The following is a 16,763-nucleotide window of genomic DNA, read 5'->3' as shown; positions in this document are numbered from 1 at the left end:
ACAGCACCGACCCCCTGAGAGCCCTTTGTGAGATGGTTGAGCTTTTCTTATGTGACTCAACATGGCATGCACCTGGAATGCCTTTGAACACTGGTAGACTTTTTCCACTCACAGCAGCTTTTCTATGATACAGTGCTGAAGGGGAAAAGATGACCTCCAAGTAGGTCAAAGTTTGTGCTTCAACAATGCACTAGGAAGACAGGTGCCTGGATTCCTCAGGGCACCTGCCTCCCAGGGTGGGTTGACAGTGATCATAAAGCAGACATCCATTCGGCGGCTCTAAATCCAGACCCATCCCTGAGCCTTCACCTGAACTAACTCCCTGAGTCCTCGGTGAGGCTGGACCTGTCATTATCCTGGTCACGTGCCCCATCACACAGCTGGGAAGATGGAAGCAAGACTTGAATGTAGCACTCTGGCACCAGAACCTCAAACTGAAACCATCACTCACTAGCACAGTGCTTCAAAAATGAATGAGATTGGCTCTTACTGGGAGAAACACATGCTGAGGAGGAGGAAGGGGGAGCAGATGCAACACGGGGTGGAGGGCAGTGCTGCACACCTCGGCGAGGTGCAGGTGTCACAGTTCTGAGCAGAAGCACTTGCACTTTGGGGTGGCATGAAAGCATGGCCCACACTAGAGCACATAGTTCATTCTGGGAACTGAACAGAATATCAGTTTGCATAATTGCTTTATTGAATTGTTACATTCCTTCCATACAGTACTCACATCCCCACTTATAACCATACCAAAACCTGGCAACACTGGTTTACCTCTCCAGGAATCCAGCTTTCCAGAAAGGGAGTTGCCTGTCAGAAACCAGCTGTCAAATGGGAGCTTCTTCCAGGCTCTGGCTTTCCCTTGGCCAGAACCATCCCTATTGGTCAAGATTTTGACTCATCTGTGTGACCCAGGTGACATAATGTTGCCCTTTTGCCACACCTTATATTGTGATATGGTACATTTTGTTGAAGAAATACATACATATTGAAATTGGCCCATTAGCCAAATGCACCATTCACAGGAATTAATTCATTGTTTTATCTCCATGTTCTTCATTGTCACTTTGCTAGAATGGAACACTGAAGAAGTAGAGGAAGGCCAGGCAAAGACTGATCTGGACTGGAGAATCCCTGAGCTGAAAGGGCACTAGAATGAGCTAATCAGTAGGGAGAGCTGGGCAAGAAGTCTGGAGGAGAGGCAGAGCCGAGGGGTTCTGGGAAGCTGAGGGAGCCATGGGTCTGGGTTGTTCACCTCAAGGAGACAGCCAGACCCACATAGGGGTGGCCATAAGTACCCTGGAACTATGTTGCTATCTTCTATCAGTGTACTTGTTGAAACAATCAGGCAGGGTGAGAGCCAGAATGGTTTAGCTAACAGAGTAAATCTTTTTTTCTTAAATGAAGGGGTCAGGAAATTACTCATGAGTTCCAAAATGGCCCCACACTTCATTCTCAAGAAAGTCAAATGGTGAAAAGTGACCTTGACAACTAACGAGGCATCACCTAATCCTTCTTGGCTTGCAAGGTCCCTTTGAACATGAACTCTAAGGCAGAGTCAGTCTGGACCTTGATGATCAGAGAAGGCTTTAAAAAACTTATACAGCTGTGACCCTGACCCCAAGACCTAGAGACAAAGTCATAGGCTATCAAAGGTCAGAGCTGTTCTGTGCTAGGGTAATGAGGTCTTAGTGGAAGGTAGATGAGAGAGCAGCAAGAGTTAAGTTTTTGAAGGATTGAAGTCTGGATCTAGACTCACTCCTGGACTCCATGGAGCCTGGGCTGCTTCTTGGGTGGAGGTGTGTGTGAACACCAGGTCAAACTTCTCAGCCATTCCACAGACAACTGACATATCTGGACCTGTGCCCAAGCCCTAGCCCCTTCCTGGAGGAAGAGAATATAATGACTGATGAACTTTCAACACGTTCAAAAATTTTATTCAGGTCAAATCAAGTTAAAATAAGTATCAAGGACATCTTGAAGGAGAACTAAGGGGGAGGGTTTAGAACACAATGAAACTAAAGAGGTTCCTTGAATTACAATGGAGTTACTACCCAATAACTCCATGGTGAGTTGAGTCCATAAGCTGAAAATCCATTGACTACATCTAATCTACAAACACCACAGCTCCAACCCACAGCACACTGTAGAATCCCTGCTGTTCCCTCTCATGGTGATAAAACAGCTGTGTCCCTTGACAGAGCAGGGGCTACAGCTCACCACTGCTGCCCAGAACTGAGAGAAGGGATCATGGTCTAGCACTAGCCTGAGAAAAGATAAAATTCAAATCCAGTTTCTACCGCATTTGTATCACTTTCCCATTATAAAGCAAAAAAATCGCAAGTGACATATTGTAACTCAGAGACTGTTTGCACTTAAAATTTATTTTTCCCTGTCACATAAGGAATTCGTACTGAGTCAAGCATCTCAAATTTTAGATGCTGAGGTGGAGTGGAAAGAAGACTGGGCCCAGGCACTAGAGAGATGTCTGTGTACCTCCACGAGAGTAGGGCTTTGATGACGTTGTGCAATATGAATGTATTAGCTCATTTTCACTACTCCAACAAAATGCCTGAGGCTTAGTAACTCTTCAAGAAGTGTCTGCTTAGAGTTCTGGAAATTCAAAGTTCCAGACTGGGCAGGTCCCATTGGTTTGGCCTCTGGTGAGGGCCTAGCAGTGGACAGTATTGCAATAACAGAAGTATGTGGGAGAGGAAGACATCACATCTTGAAACAGAAGGCTGGAGAACAGCTCAGGGGTCAGCCTGGCTCTTACAATGACCCACTCTGGGGACAACTCAGGGCTTCATGGGAATCACCTTAACCCCTTCCAAAGGCAGGTCCCATAATTCCCTAAGGTACTCCCATCAGGCCCCACTTCTCACAGGCCTCACCACCTCCCACATTGCCACACTGAGGACCATGCCTCCAATACATGGAACTTTGGGGGCTATACTTATACACCATATCCAAACCATAGCAATGGTGGCATGGGCCTGGACAACAAGAGCATAGCATTCACCCCAGAAAAGATCAAAATTCATAATATGGTTTTACTTTCATACCGCAGTAAAGTGGAAAAGTCATTAAGTCAAACCACTGTAAGTCAGAGACCATCTGTACTCCCTCGGTGTGAAATACGGGAGGAGTACTAACACCCCTGTTGCTTAGTAACCAAGCCAGAGATGTGTCTAAATATGTCCCCCACTTCTTGACTTTGTGATGTTAGGCAAGTTACTCAACTTCTCCAAGCCTTGGTTTCTTCACCTATGAATTAGAGATAAATAGCAGAAAGGAAACTCAGTGGGTTGTCCGGGGAGTTAAACAAGAAAAGGCATAGAGTACAGCCTCAGTAAGCGTTTGCTTCAATACTGGCTCTTATAGTGTGAAAGAGCTAGGGATGGGGTGTCAGGGGACACCCACCTTCACAGTGTCTCTGGTAGGTGGTCATTCACACCCAACTGTGGGAGATTCAGACACACTGTGGGGCCTAGGCATCAGGGTCACAGCATACAGATGGCTCCACTGAGAGAGACCACTTCTGAGGATTAGAATTATCTCCACCTATGGAAATCACACCCCTCTCACACTTGTGCCCAGCACTCCAGAGTTAAATGATTTCAGGTCTCAGTAAAAACTAAAACAGGTCCTAGAAACTGCAGAAAGAGGTTGGATGAACTGATTCTAAGGCAAAGGCAAAGGCAAAGGCAAAGCCTTTCTGTACAGGTTAACAAGTCCTTCCCACAACTTAGCAACCCATGGGATCTCTTCATTCAGTCAACCTCTCCTTCGAGATAAAGTGAGATCCAACCCCAAGAAACCGGGAGTATCGTCCAAAAATGTGAAGAGACTCTGGGGCAAGATCAAGGTTTCTCCACCTCTTTTTAAAATTTGTTTACACATGTATAGATGGTAAAATTTATCATTTGGGGCATGCAGTTCTATGCATTTGGACAAATTTACATAGTCATGCAATTGCCACCACAACCAAGATACAGAATACGCTCACATCCTGGAGCCCTTGTGGGGCTCCCACCACTTCCAATCACCAACAACCCACTGATCTGATTTCTAGCCCTGTAATTCTGCCTTTTCTCAGAATGTCATATGAATGGAATCATCAAATACATAGCTGTTTTTATGTCTTGCTTCTTACACTTTACATAATTAATTTGAGATTAACTCATGCAGATGCATTTTATTAGGAGTTGGTTCTTTTGGAGGCTCAGTAGTGCTCCACTGTGCGCATCCATCCATTGGTTGGCAAACACATGGGTTGTTTCTGGATTTGGACAACTGTGAATAATAGACAAAAACACTGATACACGGGGCTATGTGAAGACACACATTCTCATTTCTCTTGAGTAAACATCTAGGGGAGGGATTGCTGGGTCATGTGATAAGTGTATTTCACCATACCAGCAATTTAAGAGGTTTTCAAAGTTTTTTTTTTTAAATCAATTTCTAATTATTTATTCCTGGCTAGTATATAAAAATAAAACTCATGGATTTGTATCTTATTCCCTAGTTAAATTCATTTACTGGATATAACAGCATATTTTTACGTTGCTTCAGGCATTCTGTGTAAACAATCATGCCATCTGAAAGAATTTTATTGCTTCATCTCTAATTTGTATTCCTTTTGTTTCCTTTTCCTGCCTTATTGCACTGACTAGACCCTCTGGTTAAATGCTGAATACAAAGAGTGAGAACAGATATCTTTGTTTTTGATAATCTAAGAGGAAAACATTCAGACACTAATCACTAAATATGATGTCACCTGTTGATTTTTTGCAGTGACCTTTAGCACACTGGGGAAGTTACTTTCTGTTTCTACTTTGCTGATAGCATCCATCATAAATTTATATTGAATTTCACTAAATGCTTTTCCTGCATCCATCAAAATCAATGTATTTTTTTTTTGTTTCTAGATCACTGATATGATGAATTAAACAATTTCCAAACATCAAACTAACCTTGCATTTCTGAGGCAAATCCTACTTCCCATGACGCATTTTCTTTTTCATGTATTACTGGGTCCAATTTACTAGTTTTAAAGGACTTTTGTGTTTCTGAGAGATATGGGTCTGTCATTTCCTTATAATGTTTTTCGCTGATTCTTAGCATCAGAGAAATGCAGGTTTTCACATATTAAACCCAGACAGTCAATCCCAAGTGTATCTTCAGTACAACCAGAGATCTGAGAATGAATTGTAAGTTCTGACCCAGCCCTGGTAGTTCTTATTCCACTGCTCTCTTATTCACAGTTCTACAGCTGAAGAATGATCATGGTGACTTGGTAGACTTCTACAGTTGAGGAGAAATGCAGGCTGATGTTCAAGAGCAGTGAGAGTCAAGGAAAGACAGCATCACAGTCCCTAGGGTCTTTTCTTCTGAGTACCAGAAGTGCCACTGATCCATTGCCAGCTATGAATCCTTTCGTGATGAAAGGTTTTTTGTCTTGTTTTGTTTAGGGTCCTTAATTACCATAACTAAAAGACCATGAGTAAAAGCAATTCTTTTTCACTGATGACCACTCCAAAAAAGAAATTAAAATGAAGCGCCAATATGCCCATTAGATTTTCACTTGGGGGACTGGAGTGAGAACATATTTTTCTCAGGCTGAGAAATTACATTTCAAAGAACTGCACTCTTATGGAGAAGACTACAGAAAATCAGTGCTGACCAATTTAACTTTCTATGATAATGGGAATGCTCTCTATCTGTGGTTTTCAACAAGTAGCCACGGGTGGCTACTGAGTACTTGAAATGTGGTTAGTGTGATCATGAGATGCAATTTTAATTTCATTAAATTTTTTAAAAATTAAATTTAAATAACTCCATGTGGCCAGTGACTAGTTAAATGGATAATTTAACGATCAAGTGCCAATTTTGCCTCTTGAACATTCTTAGGAATAAAAGCCCTCACTAAGGAAAGAGAAAAGCTTGGGAATAGATTGTAACGTTAGAGATAGAAGCTTTCCTTGGGAGTCTACAGGTAGAACTGCCATGAGATGGCAGGCTAGTGGAGTCTCTCTGCTTCTTCAATCATTTCTATTCTGACTCACTTTGGCATTATTACCATCATGCTGACAAAAGGACAATGTTGTCAATGGATGTCAACATCATTGTTTTCATTTGGAATTGATGCTCCTTGTGGTGCCCTGTGTTCTTGACTGTATACTCTCCGTGGGAGGCATCAAATTGAATATTCAACATGACTTCTCTGAGATTTGATTCCCACACATTGAATAAATGTGTTGGCTCTTGGGGGGTAGTAGTCTTCGGAAAGAAGACTCAAAAAGGAATCAAACTTCCTGTCTGTTTCTCATTTCCGGCAATGTAATTTCATTTTGTACCTTTCCTCTTACTAGCCACGATGCATGATAAGAGCAATTAAACATAAACAGTATGCTTTGGAGTAGCATTGAGCTTGACTGCATTTTTATGCATTTCTCTCAAAGGACCTTTGAAGTTAAATCGCTTACCAGCTATGAGAGATACTCCCAGTGAACACCGCTTAGAGATTCATCAAAATGACAAAACGGAGAAGTCTCCAGGGCAAGCAAGGGTCGGCAGACACTGTGCAGCCCTGGGTGCCTGGGAGTGCCTCACAAATGCCAGTGCCTTTGTTCTCCTCTGTTCTGGTGGAAATGATTAAGTGAATGCTCCCCACCGGTCTCTCTTTTCAATGCCACTCTTGACCCCGCGCCCCCACCCATTCACATCGGATCTTCCTGCTTCACTGGCCTTTCCGGGTGAGGAAGGGTCTCACCAGACCAAGAATGCACCTTTTCAGAAGAGGTCAGCAAGTGCTGGGGAGTAATGAGGACCAAGCTTGCCCCTTCCACTTTGACCGTTGATTTAAAGGCTATTCACTGGCTCCAGGATGCTGGGGAGGCTGCTCTCTGGGAACCGGGGAGTGACATGGTCCTCCATTCCCATAACCCATGCCCAGTCACCCCAGAGAATCAGCCACCAGCCACCGCCCCCTCCCACCCAGCTACCTGGTAACCAAAACAAGCCCCTTCTGTGTACACTTTCTGTAGCGTGTAATCGCCAACTGGTGACAGGGAAGCATGGAAAGGAAATGCATGGAGTGTGCATCAATGGAATTGTTCTAACTAGGGTTCTGAGGCTCTAACCTGCATGCCCAGAGTGAACTTCAGAGCACGGCCCAGGCCCGGAGGCTGGACTGTGCCCAGAGCTGTTCCATAAAGAAATCGGCATCTTCACCAGTGCTACACACACCACACCAGCCAGCCAGTGTGTGCTTCCTCACACCACAGGCAAAGCATCAATTAAGACGCCATTTGGGATGCCCACACCCCACACCAGAGTGCCTGAGTGTGAGCCCTGGCTCTGGTATTCACTGTAGCTTCCTGATAAAATGCACCCTGGAGGGCAGAAGGCAATGATACAAGCACTTGGGTCCCTGCCACCCATGTGAGTAACCTGGAGTCTTGGCCCCTGCCTTGAGCCTGGCCCAACCATTTGTTGCAGACATTTGGGCAGTGAATAGGCAGATGGATGGAAGACCTCCCACCATCTCTCCCCCCCCCCCTTCCCTAGCTTGTCAAATAAAAGGAAAATAAATAAAATCAAACCACAGGCTCTCATAGTCCGGAGGTCTTGAAAATTCTTGGAAACTGGCCCTTTCTCACATGAAAACTTCCTCTTCAATTCCTACACAGATGGCTACCCAGGGCTAGAGACACCACTATTTCCCAGAATAGATCCGAAAGTGAACCAAAGAGTTCAAAGCAACGCTCATACCTTTCCCTGGACTTAATCCTTTCGGCTCCATACTCCATTTCCCTGGTTCTTTCTGTTGTGCCTCGCAGGACATGATTTTGAAGTGCTTCCCTGTCCTGGTCTCTCCTACAGTGGAGGTCAGTAAGGAAATGCAAGCTCAGTCACATCTACACGGATGTCATCATGTGTCTCTCAGTGGTTTACCCGGGATGAGGTACGAAGTGCATAGAGAGTATGGACACAGGAGGTCAGGAGAAAGGGAGGGTGATAGCTTTACTGTCCCTGAAGCAGTACTTAGGGCATAGGGAGTTAGAATAGGGATGTATGGAGACAGGAACAAGCGCTTCAATCTTAGAAATAATTACAGAACGTGTTAGCATTAATCCTTGTAAGGCGGGAAGCCTTACGAGTCCTCCTTTATAATGAAAGAAATGGCTCCTGGAGATTAACTCATCTGCCCAAAGTCATATAGTCAATAGGCTAATAATGGATTTCCCCACGACTGCTAACTCAGAATGTCTTCCCTGGCCAATGACATATCCTAGAATTACACAACCTCTTAACGCCCAACCATGCTCTGTTTCAGTCTCTCAGAGCCTGCCAGTCACTCCAGTTTGGGCTGCTTTTTCTTGGCTCAGATCATTCCCTGTCATGACCTTTTATTCCTTCCTGATCCTTCCAGACTGGCCTGCTCTGGACTTGGATACCTTCCTAATCCCACAAACAAGCCTGTGTCCCCAGCTCTCCCTTCCCTATTCTGTGTCTACATTCCCATTGGCTCCCTGGAGAAAAGGGTAGATTCCAGCTCTGAGTCACTGAGTCTACGTGTCTTCTTCATTGCAAGTTCTGTGAAATGATTCTGGGTGATCAAAGAGGAAACTCAGCTCTTAAGAATTTAAGTCTCCGGATGCCATTACAGGAATTTAAATTCTCCAGATTTTTCCTGTTCAATGTTCGCATCTTTCCTCTTTTTTGAGTGTGGTTTTCCCAAAGAATCCAGTGTCCTGATGATGCTTCTTGAGCTGGCAGACAGAGAAATGAAAAATGGAATCAACATCCAATTATTTCAAGGCTCATTAAGTTGGCTTTTAGCACAGACCATTCTCAAATGCTACAACTTGAGCCAAATCTCCAGAGACCTCTGTACACTCTCCCATTTGTAACACAGGTCAGTTGGTTGGGAGCCACTAGAATGCTCACATCAGAACTGCACTGAGGCTGAATGTGGATACGGTATTCTCAATAAAGAACCTGGTTCTCACAAACTAAGGAATACTTCGTGTTTTTAACAACCGTTTATAAACTAGAGCCCCATGTGTTTCAGTTTCTGCAAATTACAGCATTCAAGTAAATAGAGTCCAACAACTATGGCGAATTAACAGAAATCCCCACAATTTCTTAAATTTTCTGAAAGACATCAAAGGAGAATCAATTTGTAGCCCACAGTAGTATTTTTAACATTTTTTCTTATATTATTTTCCATCTCAAAGCCAAAGTCCAAATTTCCTCAATGATCCTCTCTGTATATTCCGTTGTCAATCTCCAATCCCAAATTCTTCCTCTAAAAACAAGCTGGCACAGAACTGCCCTTTCCTCTAGGTATCCCCTATCCAAAGCTCTTCTTAGAACCAATTAGGAACTCACTCTGTCCCTATTCAGGGAAGAATTCCCTGAGCTTTGTGCAGAGATCTGAAGGAAGAACCGGTTGCTCTCCCTAGAGAAAAGCACCAAGTTCAAAGGCCAAGAGTAAGAGTACGATGGGCAAATCAAGGGATAGCAAGATGGTAGGAGCTGGTGCAGGAAAGATGGGAGATGAGGTGTGTGGGCCAACAGGGCTCCAGTGTTTTGGAAATCTTTGCAGTGTTCTGAGCTGCAAAGAAGCAGCAGACTCTGGCTGCCACGTGGGAAACAGTTTGTAAGGGGTGTACAAGTGGAAACAGAACGACCCATTCAAAGGCCATTGTTACAGTTGAGGTAGGAGATAATCAGGCTTGAACAGGGGATAGTAATGGAGTTGTGAGTAGTTAAACTCTGGTACATGTTAAGGGTAGAATCAATAGGATTATCTTGATTTATTGTATGCTGTCCCAGGATGCAAGGTAGTTAATATCCTATAGGAAAACCTTCACTGACAGGGGATGAGAGCCCATAGATCAGTGTTTCCTCAGTCCCACCCTCTCCCCTGCCCCATTCTGCATTGCCTTAGAGAGATAGTCTGTGATATATTTAATATCTTTAATGAATCCATGTTTTCTTTACTTGAAGTAGTCATAGTGAATTATGTTGTTTGCAACCAAGAACTGTTTTCAATAAATTGCTTCCAAAAGTAACTGACTTCTAGTTTCCTGGGCCCTTGCCAACATTGGCTATTATCAATTAAATAAACAATCTAAAAAAATGGAAACAAAAACATTCCTTCAAGTTCCAGCCTTATAAGACAAGAAAAGCAAGTAAATTCCTACAGAATATGGACAGTCAAGTTCACTCTTAACATTGTGAGCCACAAGATGGAATGGAATTCTCATATGGAGTCATAGCAATTAGGCTGGAAAATTATTCCCATCTTCTCATTACTTTCATCATTTTGTTTTATGGTTCTCATATCTCATGGGAAGCTTGGTAGAAAACCCATGATTTTGCAAAGTATGAAAGTTTCTGGTTGGTTGATTCAACTAGAGATTTTTCTGACATGCTAATGGATATCATGGATTCCTAATTGGCTAAGGATATGTCTCCTAAAGCATTCATCCAAATTATGTTGCCTCATTAACTGCTTCTCACACCTCTATCAAAGTACCTCAGGGTGAATCAGTGCCTCAGGGCTGTGATGGCAGAGTAAAAAGTGGTACAATTCAAGTTGAAAATGCCCTTGAAATTTTGTTTTCATCAAAACTTTAGCTTAAATTTTACATTTCACCGCCCCCAAATGACAACCTACAAAGAGCTCACAACAGCAAATGATAGTGGGAAAGAGATGCCAACCAAACCACAGAAGGTGGAAAGCAAACTGAACACTCTCTGACCCAGCAGAGGCAAGGAAGTGAAGACCAAAAATGACTACAGAGAGGAACACTGAGCAAACAAATAAAAGTCCAGAAGACTTGAGGTGTACTATTCCAGGAACAGTCAACAGCTCATGTGCCAGTATTTCTGAAAGTAGAATTGAGGATTAGGACAGAAAAGAGAAGAAACTGTTTGAATGCATGTAGGAAGTATTCAGATCTTCCTTTCACCTGGGCTTCCAGGTCACTGTGACCCCCAAGCCCCAGTCCTAGAAACAGAAGAAAGGTTTACTTCCCAGGGGAGGCAAGGAGGAAGGAAGGAAGGAAGAAAAACAAAAACCAAGCTAAGAAATAGACCCATCACAGTACTGGACAGAAGCCATCCACCAGGAACAGAAGGGTTAAGACCCATTTTATATAACAAATATGACTACCTTGCTTCTGCCCTCATGCAACTCCCCAAATGCTGGCAAGGTACTGAGGTCCCTCGTGGCAGATCCAGATGGAGCTCCTGACTCCTGGCTTCAACCTGGCTCAGTCCTGGTTGCTGTGGGCATTTGGGGGGTGAACCAGCAGATAGAAGATCTCTTTCCATTTCTCTCTCTCTAATAAAAAAAAAGAAAATAAATAAACAAAAATGTTGAAAAGTACATGTCTTCCAAGAAGTTTTTGAAGACCTCACATATAACCCTAGAAAAACTAAACTGACGCTGCAGAAAAAGCCCAAAGCAATTGAGGAGCACATGTGAGAAACCCAAGCCGTGCACCAGCTTGGTAGCAAGGGCAGGGCTGGGAACGAGAAGCCACAATGTAAACACTAAGGGGCAACCTGCAGAGAACTCAAAATCACTAACTGAGCTGACTAAAAGTTGGTGAGCTTTTATCATCACTGCGTGCAACAATTCTAAACAACTTCAGTGATAAAGGACGCCTCTTCCAAAATTTTTTCCTGGGTTTAAGTTCCAAGCAATTTCTGTGGATATTGGATATTACTGCCATGTATGTAAACTTCATATTAGCACATTTTTATTTTCTACCTAGAAGCTAATTCAGAAAACTCCCTATCACTCAGCCAGTTTCTCGCAAACAATCATGTCATTCTACTTTGCTTCAGCTCAGTTCATGGCTCCAAACCCTGTGGGACTACATCTTCCTGTGTTTAACCAGTAGATTCAAAAACAAATTATGACAAAACCATGAAATCCATGCACAGCACAGCTTTTTCATAATATGCATATTCCATGACTTTTCTGAAGATCTCTTATATGCATGGATTTAAACATTTTTGCATTAGAGTTGTGGTGTAGCAGGTAAAGCCACTTCATGAGATGCTGGCATCCCATGTGGGCACTGGTTCAAGCCCCAGCTGCTCCACTTCCTATCCAGTTCCCTACTAATGCTCCTGGGAAAGCAGCAGAAGATGGCCCAAGTCCTGGGGCCCCTGCATCAATGTGGAAGACACAGGAGAAGCTCCTGGCTCCCAGCTTCATATCAGCCCAGTTCCAACCATTGTGGCCATTTGAGGAGTGAACGAGCAGTTGGAAGATCTCTCTCTCTCTCTCTCTCTCTCATTCTGTCTCTCCCCACCCCTCATAACTCAGCCTTTCAAATAAATAAATTTTTTAAAAACTTTTTGCACCAAAATATTTTTAATTCCACTTTCCATGAACTTTTTAAAATGTGTGTGTATGTATGTGTATGTGTATGTGTGCATATACACACACACACACACACACACACAAAGATGATCTGGATGTCAAAGATGTTAGATATACTCCTAATTGAACCCTATCAGTAGTCATCAGACACCTGAAATACAAAGACCAAAATTAACAAACCTAAAAGAAACTTGAAAAAAATAGAGAACATGCAGAGATGATAGGAAATTAAACCTCAGTGTAAAATACTCGGAGATAAAGAAGCATCACCTTGTTGAGTAGTAATAACAAGAACAGGATGTTCACTTCTTTTAAGAAACTAGCAGAACAAGAAAGAACTCTCGCATTTAAAAATATGAATGGAAAACTTTTAAAAATAGGGGGAAAAAAGAAGGTAAAGTTGAGAAAATCTTAATGGAAGAAGGCCAGAAAAACAATAACAAAATGGAAAATAGGACAGAAAATATTTTTATAAATAGAGGATCAATTTGGAAGGTCTGACCTCTGACTAATTGGAGTTCCAGAAAGAACACCAAGTAAACAAATGGAAGTAAAAAATCAGATAATATAGGAAATTTTTCCAGAACTAAAGGCCATGAATTTCCAAATAGAAATGGCCCACCAACTGCTCAGGACAATAAATGAAAAACAAACCACACCGTGGCAAACCACTATGAAATTTCTAAATATTAGGAATAAAGAAAAAAATATCCAAGAAATCCCAGACAGGAAAAACAGGCATACACTAAGGGCCTGCAGTTAGCAAGGCACTGGTTTTTATAAAACAACCCCAAAATGTTGAAAAGGGGCAGGGACTGCTAGCAGTATTCTAAAATTTTAAAATATTTTTAAGCTAGAATTCTATAGGCAAGAAAACCAACAGTTGGTATACCATGAAAATATTTTCTGATGGACAATGTCTCAAAAATATTCCCTGCTAGTTAGAAGGCAACCAGGGATGTGCTTCGGGGACACAGACAGTAGACAGAGAAAGAGGAATTCAAGACATGCAGAAAACGACAAATAAGGTCTCGGCAAAGATGTGAGAATTCCAAGAATAACAACACAGGGAATACCCAGGGCAGTTCTCTGCAGCAGATGCTGAAAGACCTCCAGTTGAAATTAGAACAGTTAAATGGAATATTCCGGAAGCCATCTCTCCAAAGGGGCAGGGGGAATAGAACCAATTTCCAAAATCCTGTAGAATGTGGAAATTCATGTTGGTCCACAGTTCTCTGCAGATTTTTATTTTAAAACAGAGACCACTTGAACTCCAGGAAAAACAAGAAGCTGTACCGGAAAGGATGTATAATCATAGTAACCTGAAAGCAGTATTTATCTCATCCCAATAATGTCAACATCAAGTACTAATTTAACAAATGATTGTGCTGTAGCAGCATGGGGGAGGGGTGTGAGGCTGAAGACCAGTAGGGGTATTTGTGAATTACGTAAAAGAGTTAAACGTCTTTCCTTCATTTTGAAAGCCCATAATTATAAGAAGTGGCAGCAGCATTATATTATTCGGAAATCTACAGCTACATGTTAAGGAATAAAGCTAAAATAAATAAAAACAGCATGGAACAGCCATTTTGCTTTAAGTCTATTATTTGACTTTTTAAACTTCTATTCATATTATTGCTTTTGACAATCTATGAAAACAAAACTCTCCTAGAAACTCCCAACCTTAACATGTGTTGAAAATTAGGATAAAGCTAAAACGTAAGATATGCACAGGACAACTCAGGGTTCAAACAAAACACCCCTGTAATTCAGTGCCACATCAGGAGTCTTGGCCACAGAAAGACATTGGAGGGAGGCAGATGAACACTTGTGGACCACCTGGTGCATGCTAGCACCATAGGGATTTTCAGAGATCACCGTGAGTACCACACAACCCCGTGAAAGGGAAAAGTCATATTATAGGGGTGCTTCAAAATGTTCACGGAAAACAGAATCAGAAGTTAAACCTGGGGCCAGCGCCATGGCTCAACAGGCTAATCCTCTGCCTTGCAGTGCCGGTACACCGGGTTCTAGTCCCGGTCGGGGCACCGGATTCTGTCCCGGTTGCCCCTCTTCCAGGCCAGCTCTCTGCTGTGGCCAGGGAGTGCAGTGGAGGATGGCCCAAGTGCTTGGGCCCTACACCCCATGGGAGACCAGGAGAAGCACCTGGCTCCTGCCATCGGATCAGCGCGGTGCGCCGGCTGCAGCGTGCCGGCCGCGGCGGCCATTGGAGGGTGAACCAACGGCAAAGGAAGACCTTTCTCTCTGTCTCTCTCTCTCTCACTGTCCACTCTGCCTGTCAAAAAAAAAAAAAAAAAAAGTTAAACCTGGGTGTTTAGCCCAGCAACTGAATTGCCCATAACCGACATTAGAGTACCTGGGTTCAATTATCGGCTCCGGCTCCTCACTCCAGCTTTCTCCTAATGCAGACCCCAGCAGGCAGCAGCGATGGCTCCGGTGGGTTCCTAACATCCACGTGGGAGATCTGGATTGAGTTTCAGATTCCTAGACTCAGCCCTGGCCCAACCCCAGCCATTGCAGGCATCTGGGGCGAGAAGCAGCGGATGGAAACTCACAATCGCTCTCTCAGTCTCTATGCTGTTCAAATACTTCTTAAAAAAAAGTTAAGTTCATTTTGGTACAAAAAATTTGTAATGCATGCATAGCTTTTTTTTTTTTAATAATTTGCATTTTCCTGGAACTTTTTGAAGTCCCTCATATGGATAAAGGACGAAGTCTCTAAAGGAAGAAGAGCTCAGTGGCGAACATTGTCCCTGTTTCCAGTGTGGGACTCAAGAAGACTGTGGACAGAAACTAACAACTGATTCTTATCAGAACCCAGCGAGAACTGTGGAGCCATTTTACAGATGTGAACACTAAGGATCAGCAAGTTCAAGTCACTTGACCTTGTCGTACAAAGCAGCAGAGCTGCCATGAGGGCCTGGCCTCCAATATAACCTTTGTGTCTTTGCCTTGGTAGCCCAGCACTGGCACGTTGGCCCCACAGGAAAAGCCCATCCATCATCTTCTGACTGTAGCTGGCAAGACCTTCAGCAGATCTTACCCGGTTCACAGCCTGGGCGAGCTCCCAACAGAGCATTGCCACACATGTCCTGCACTGGCTGTCAGGATACAGCAGCCACAGAGGGAGGGCCATCCAAGAAGACAACGGGGACCCACTTGGCTCACCTTCAAGTGGTCCCAGGTCATTCACAGCTCTTGGACACTGAAAGGTCACACTCACACGTCACGTTACAACACCACAGCAACTTCAGGCTCCAAAAATAGCCAGATCAAAGCTTTAGGGCCAAAAAAAAAATTGTGGAAACAATTTTGGAGGCCACAGAACTTTTGAAAATGTCATTAACAAACTGTGAAATCGGGGAGATAAAAATCAGATGCCCCGCGGGGAAACAGCAGTACCCTCAGTGGGCGCCCTCACCCTGAGTCATGGGGAGACCAGTTTCCATTCCGCAGGTCCAGGAGGCCTGGGGGTGGGGGTGGGGTGCAGCACTGATGCCCGTCTCCTGCTCCACGCCGACTCCCAGGGAGGCAGCGTTGGGAAAGCACGGGATGAGTGAACTCTCCCACATGCAAAGTGGGACCTGCTGGGGAGAAAGAAGAGAAGACGAAGACATGGCAAAAGGTCCATGGAAGATGAAATTCAAAGATAAGCTTACTTTTGTGCACAACTTCAAATCCCATGCATAAATTCTTCATAATACGCATTTTCCATGACCATTTCGAAGATGCCTCCCAGGCACAGAAGTAGCACGTGGAAAGCCAGTGCTCTGGGAGGCAAGGGGCGCTCTGCAGAGAATCATGGGAAAGTGAGTTCATTCTCCAGGCTTCCCTTGGCTGTTTCCATGCCTCTGGGCAGGAGTCAGAATTACAGAGCCTATCTATCCCCAGGGCTCCCACAATAATCAATTTAAACTTATTTCCAAGGGGAAAGTACTTGTGGGGATTAAGGGCTGTTGAGACAGGTAGAATACAAAGTATTTCTTCAAAAAGATCCTCTTTGTCCTCTAAGAAATTCACGGTCATCGACATGTTAGTAGGATTTGTTTTCTGCTCTTGATCCAAAAAAAAAAAATTCAGGGTTATGTAGATTAAGTACTCGCAGAGGTGCTTCGTGGGACTTGAGAAATAATAAAATGGTATCTAGAAAAATATATCTGGGCCGGTGCCGCGGCTCACTAGGCTAATCCTCCGCCTAGCAGCGCCGGCACACCGGGTTCTAGTCCCGGTTGCCCCTCTTCCAGGCCAGCTCTCTGCTGTGGCCAGGGAGTGCAGTGGAGGATGGCCCAGGTGCTCGGGCCCTGCACCCTATGGGAGACCAGGAAAA

At 43.7% G+C, this 16,763-nt stretch overlaps 1 long non-coding RNA gene across 1 annotated transcript; it reads right to left on the bottom strand.

The window, feature by feature from the left end:
* Positions 1-701: 701 nt before the first annotated feature.
* Positions 702-16,256, bottom strand: LOC103350667 (uncharacterized). Its single transcript, XR_001794768.3, has 3 exons — positions 14,793-16,256; positions 11,192-11,362; positions 702-8,777 (listed from the first exon to the last, which is right to left on the bottom strand). It is a non-coding gene; the product is annotated as an uncharacterized lncRNA (long non-coding RNA).
* Positions 16,257-16,763: the final 507 nt, after the last annotated feature.

Source organism: Oryctolagus cuniculus, chromosome 8 (genome assembly GCF_964237555.1).
Source record: "Oryctolagus cuniculus chromosome 8, mOryCun1.1, whole genome shotgun sequence".
Classification (NCBI taxonomy): Eukaryota; Metazoa; Chordata; class Mammalia; order Lagomorpha; family Leporidae; genus Oryctolagus; species Oryctolagus cuniculus.
The sequence above is the reverse complement of the archived record's forward strand: the minus strand, read 5'-3'. Positions and strand labels throughout refer to the sequence as shown.